The sequence below is a fragment of the Elephantulus edwardii genome, unplaced genomic scaffold, assembly GCF_000299155.1.
Source record: "Elephantulus edwardii isolate Elephantulus edwardi_28Jun2011 unplaced genomic scaffold, EleEdw1.0 scaffold00304, whole genome shotgun sequence".
NCBI lineage: Eukaryota > Metazoa > Chordata > Mammalia > Macroscelidea > Macroscelididae > Elephantulus > Elephantulus edwardii.
In genome coordinates, this window is record NW_006400054.1 from 792,863 (window position 1) to 799,138 (window position 6,276).

General features: G+C 50.7%; 1 pseudogene; it reads right to left on the reverse strand.

The window, feature by feature from the left end:
- Window positions 1–5,531: 5,531 nt before the first annotated feature.
- Window positions 5,532–6,276, reverse strand: LOC102846773 (annotated as a pseudogene).

Here is a 6,276-nt window from a genome sequence, read left to right on the forward strand (position 1 = left end):
TGAAAAGATCAGGCCTTTTCGGTCAGGCGCGTTCTGGTCCTTGAAGTGACACATTGGTTTTTTTGACACTTTAAAAAGAGGTCTTTTGCACCGGGTGTACCTGATGACGTAAATGGGGGGTCACCCCCCCAAATATCCCATTAATCTAAGGTGGACAGTGATGCCATGCCCTGAGGCTCTTGTGGGGTTTCCCCCCTTGCCCCGAGCTTTGGCCCCTAGAGGCTCCATGCAACCGGGGACCCCACCTAGCCCTTGAAGAGGAGGCCTGGACAAGGGCATGAATATGGTGGTTACAGGATGAAAAGGCTGGGTCACACATGGGAAAACTGGTGAATCGGCAGGTGTTTTCCTAGGTGTATTTTCACCGTGGGGTCAGGGAGGGGAGGTTCAATGCCATTTCACGCTCCGTCTGTTTTCAGACTTGCCCGCCTTCCCCCTTGCACCTCTGTACAGTGGACTCGTTCAAACAAGGCCCAGCCATTCACTCCCATCTCCTCCAGCAGCCTCTCTTCATGTTCTGGTCCTTGGGGGAATGTGGTCAGCACATTAGTGGCCAGCGAATGACAGACTAGCTGTGTGAATGGGAGAGAGGTTTTGTGGCACTAGGAGAGGTCACCTGAGCAGAATGCTGAGGGACACCCAGAGCCAGGCAAGATTATATTCGGAGAGTGTGCCCGCAGCCGAGGAAGGGATGTGGCATGTTTCAGGACGAGGGAGCGTGGAGGGGAGGAGGAGGAGCAGTCAGAGGAGTGAACAGGAGCCAGGTCACAGCACTGTGGAATGAATGAATGAATGACACGTCATGCACGTGCACTGTGGTCTGTGACTCAGGGGTTGAGCATTGCCTCTGCCCTAAGAATGTGATGTCCTCACCACATTTGTTTCTACTGAGAGTCTCCTGTTCCTGACTGGATCAGTCACAATGGGCTCCTGAAGCAGTTAAGCAACTCTGAAACCCCAACTACTCAACACTGTTGAGGTGTCTCAGTCACCCAGTGCTGCTGTCACAGTCACCACAGTGCACTGTCTCCATCATCCAGTGCTGCTGTCACAGACACCAGTGTCTCAGTCACCCAGTGCTGCTGTCACAGAGACACCACAGTGCACTGTCTCCGTCATCCAGTGCTGCTGTCACAGAGACACCACAGTGCACTGTCTCCATCATCCAGTACTTTTGTAGCAGACACACCACAGTGCACGCTCTCAGTCATCTGTTGTGTTGTTAAGTGCTGTCAAGCGACCCTTAGAACAACAAATCTGAACCCTGTACTATTCTCTGCCCTCCTCATTATCTCTGACACACTTAAGCCCGTTTCTGCAGTCACCGTGTCAAATCCTTTAGTGCTACTGTAACAGATAACATAATGGATCTTTAACAGGCTTTTATCCTCTCAATCTTGAGGAGGATGGAGTCCTAAGCCAGGATCCTGGCTCTTGGGGAGGACTTCCTTTCCTCTCAGTGATTCCTGGCTGTAGGAGTTTCCCTGTAGTGACCCGTAGTGGTGCGGACACAGTCCACTCCTCGCTCTTCCTTCCGGGTGGTCATGGGCCCCTCCCTTTCTGATTGCTCCTTCCTCTTCTAACCTTGGGAAGGATGAAAGGTGATACAGGTCACTCACCTCAAAGAAACTCCACTGACATCAGATCAGAGCTGTGATGAACAAAGGTGTCACATCCCACCCTAGTGACATTGAAGGCTCCCTTCCGATCATGTCATGGGGTTAGTGCCTAACTGCCCTACCACTGAGAATCATATCCTGGCTGAGTGGACACATGTTTTTGGGGGGACAAGAAACAACCCAGGGCCCCAGGCTTGTCCCTTTCTCCTGCTAGAGGCAGTCACGCCATTGGTTGGGACTCTGCTATTTCACTGCATCTCAGGGATTCCAGTGGGAATAACTTTTGTCACAATATGTATTGCTGTCCTTAGCTGCAGCCTAGGTGGCCCTCAGCTCAGGACACCCTGCCCAGTCCTGGGCCATGATCCCTAACTAGGCGTGGGACCACTGTGACCTGGGGGGTTCCAGATTTTAAAAGCTGTCCTTCACTCATCATCCTGTTCTTGCTGTCCTGAGTTTTAGGATCCAGAACAGACTTCACGTGCGAGCCAGCCTTGTAGCTGAGACAGGGGACATTCGGGAGTTTGAGTGTCTGTGTAACTTCAGGGAGGTTCCCTAAAGGAAAGGGTGCACGCTTCTCCCACACTTCTCTCCTTCCCTTAGCTGGAACGTTGATGTGATAGGTGGAACGGCAGCAGCCAGTGTGAGCAATGAGATGAAAGCCACATGTTAAGAGGACAATGCTGCAGTCCCGAAGGCGTGTGGTTCAAATCAACTAGATGCTCCGCTGGAGAAGGAAGGGCAATCTCCTCCTGTGCCGGTCGGATCTGATTCGACGGTACATGACAAGTGAAAAAAAAAAAAGAAAAGAAAAAGAAAAAAGTAAGAGGACAAGAAGGAAGGGTTCTGACCTAGGAACTTGAGTTCTCACAGGCCTTGCATAGAGACTTTTTAAAAAAATTTATTATTTTGTGTGTGTGTACAGTCAAATTGGGTCTGACTGGTACAGGAGGAGATTACCCCTGCTTCTCCAGCAGAGCATCTGGTGGATTCGAACCATGTACCTCTGGGATTGCAGCACAGCTTCTTGGCGCTAGGCCACCAGAGCTCCCTTGCATAGACTTAAAAAAAAACAAAACACCTTTTTGCTGTGATATGAGCAAATGTTTACAGGCGATTTAGTTTTCCATTCAATCATTCACACACATTTTCTTTTATGGCATTGATAACAGTCTCCACATTGCAGCAACACACTTCCTACTTCCTCCCCGTATATCTAGTTTCTATTCCTCTCAGCCAATCATTTCTTGCTTTCTGAACATCCTCACTGGGAAAATGCCACCCTGTGATCTCAGGTGGTGGATTGTTCTAGAAGTACTTCCCTCCCTGGTGTTATGTTCACCTTCTACATTCTGTCTGTTATTTGACTGGAAACTGATGAAACAGAAGTGTTTCATCCCAGGTTCAAAGAATGACCAAGAGCCATAGTCTGTGGTGTCTCAGTCATCTCTGTGAGACCAGCAAACCTGGTCATTTCTATGATTTCAGTTTCACTCCACATTTTCCTCCCATTCTATCCAGGACCCTCTGCTGTGGTTTCTCGCAAGCGGTCAGCAGTGGCAAGCCAGCACCATCCAGTTCTTCTGGTTTCAGGGTCGTGGGGGCTGACGTTTGTGTGGACAGGTTGTGTTTATGTGTTTCTTCCTTTTTGACTCCAGAGAGATCAGTGGTTGTACAAGCGGGATGAGGAACATTGTTTTGTGGCCTGTGCTGTCTGACATGGTGACTTGTACCCAGGAGGAAACTTAAAGTTTAGGCCACTCTTACTTGGAGTTTCTGGTCACTTGTAGCCAGAACACAGTGCTCACTGGGCCAGTAGCAGGTGCACCTGGCAGAGGATGGACAGATGTCCTGCTTCTTGCTCAGAGGGAACCTCAGTTACAGGTTTAAAAAATAGTGGCAGCTGGTGCAAAGGCCCTGTGGCTGCCCTGGGCCAATGGGGTGTGGCTGATATGGGGAGCACTGTGGGGGGGAGGCCCCCTCATCTCCTTCCATAAGCAATGGCACCAGATGTCCCTCCGAGGACCACACTAGTCACACTTTCACCTGTTCCCACCCACTCTGGACACTCAAGGGAGGCACCAGGCTGGTCAGGGTCTGCACGGGCCCACCCACCTGTGGGGCAACAGCATCTGTGAGAAGTTACCTTGAGACAAGCTTTCAGGAGACCAAGATTCCTTCTCTTACACACTGAGGTGAAATTTCTGGGGTGAACAACGGGCCATTTTGAACTATGAACCAAGACAGACAGACCTACTGGAGTGCACCTAATGAGAGGTTAGAGGTTTGGGCCTGAGGTGGCTGTGGGTTTGGGTTTGGGGAAGGGAGAGGAAGCACGTTGGTGCTGGGGGTGTTGGATGTGGTGGGATCGGGATGGACAGCAGCAGTTGAGACGCCTGCATTTGGTGTAGCTGGAGAGGCACTTGGTGAGGGGCGGGAGCAGGTTTTCAGGGTGACGGAGCAAGGAGTCCAGGCTGACGCAGATGCCACAGGCTGCTGTCATTACTGCCCTGCATGCCTTCAGCATACCCTGTGGAGGACGTGGATCCTTTCCCGTGCTTGGGTGGCCTCCCGTGTCAGGCTGCGTCACCTGCAGGTGGAGAGGCAGTGGGGCACACTCTGCTTGCTTATCCAGGAACCAGTTAGGGCAGCTGCAGGTGCCTGGCCAGCGGGGCCTCACTCAGGTGGCAGCCACAGGTGAGGGCGGGGCAGGAGAGTGCAGACTGAGTCTGGGGTGGCTCTCTTCAAACTCCCTCTTTGTCCTGTCTGTCCTTCCCTCTCTTCCCTCACTTTCTCCCATCACCCTTTTCCTTCACCCTCCCTTTCTCCACCCACCCCCTCAATTCACACCTTTTTACCCCTTTCTCTACACTCTCCCTCTGTCCACACCCCCTTCCACGCTCCTCCTGTTATCATAGCTATGGACCCTCTCCACGAGTGGGGGAGGCCCCCTCATCTCCTTCCATAAGCAATGGCACTAGAAGTCCCTCCGAGGACCACACCAGTCACACTTTCACCTGTCCCCACCCACTCTGGACATGCAAGGGAAGCACCAGGCTGGTCAGGGTCTGCAATGGGCCCACCCACCTGTGGGGCAACAGCATCTGTGAGAAGTTACTTTGAGACAAGCTTTCAGGAGACCAAGGTCCCCTTCTCTTACACACTGAGGTGAAATTTCTGGGGTGAACAATGGGCTATTTTGAACTATGAACCAAAACCAAAACTTACTGCCCTTGAATAAATTCTGACTCTTGGTGATCCTCCATCCAGTTCTCCAGTGGGCACAACCAGCCCTGCCTTTCTCCCATGGAGCAGCTGGTGGGTTTGAACTGCCGACTTTTCTGTTAGCAGGCCAGCGCCCAACCACTCGGCTACAATTGCACATGTCAATGGTTTCCAGGCCAACCCTGAGAGAAAGATGCCGGTGACCTTGTCTATCTCACAGAAGGGGAGACTGAGGCTCAGAGATGAGAGGGTTCACTCAGGAGCCCCCGGGAGGGAAATCCTTGGGACGTTGCTTGTCAGGGCAGGAAAATGTTGTCTAACTACTTTGGACCCTCCAGTAAGAAGCATCACATCTGGCTCTCTGGTGGCACTAGGTGTAAGGCATTCAGATGCTACTTAAAGTTTAGAATTTACCAGTAGCTCCATGGAAGAGAGATGGGGCTGTCTGCTTCCAAAAAAGATTATTAGATGCTGTTGAGTCAACTAAGATTCAGTGTAACTGTTGTTCTATGAAAAACAGATCACAGCCTTGTCCTACCTGTGCCTTCCTCATCGTCACTGGGTTCATCCATCGTTTTTCTTTCCCCTCAATAATTAAAAGGGACATTTTCTTCCTTTCCCAAATGACCCAATGAAGTGAAAATGAAAATCTCAAGACTTTATTATCTTGCTAAAACAAGATGAAGCTTAGAACTGGATCACTTGACTCTTTCTCTTCTTATCTCCTCCCAGTTCAAAGGGCCTGCGTCTTTGGACAGCCAACATTCTTTTAGGTCTGCAGTTTGGCTCAGCACATTCAAGTCTGAACACAATCTTCTTTGTAGTTTTTGCCCTTTTTCTGGATAATTGGCTTGGTCTGCCCACCCCGGCCACTGGCTCCGCTTCCTGTCATAACGCTGCGTGCCCGGCCACACGGAGTCTTTGCCTTTCTCACACTGTCGCCTTGTGGGGTTGGTGCTTGCCAACACATCTTGCACAAAGTCCAGTAAGTTTTGGGAACACTGACTATGTTTGTGGGAGGCTCACGAAAAAGTGGGTCCACCCATCTTGTTGAGGGTCTTGCTCTTTCTCTGACCCTTTATTGTTCCCAGCATAATGTCTTTTTCCAAGGACTGGCCCCTCTTGACCACATACATGCCTGAAGTATAAGACACGATGTCTTATCATCTTCGCCTGGAAGGACCCTGCTTGGAGTTCCCCCGAGATAGACTTGTCTTATCTTTTTTGGCAGTCCATGGAATACTCACTATTTTTGCCAACACCTCAAATCAAAGGCATCGCTTCTTCTTTGGTATCAAGGGGAAGTTCTTTCTCCTACGTGGTCACTGTGGGTCAAGTCAGCTTGAAGACAGTGGGTTAAGTTCGGGTTTAGCATTTTACCCAGGCTGAAATGCTGCGGGTTTGGTCCCAAACCACCCCAGAAGGCAAACAT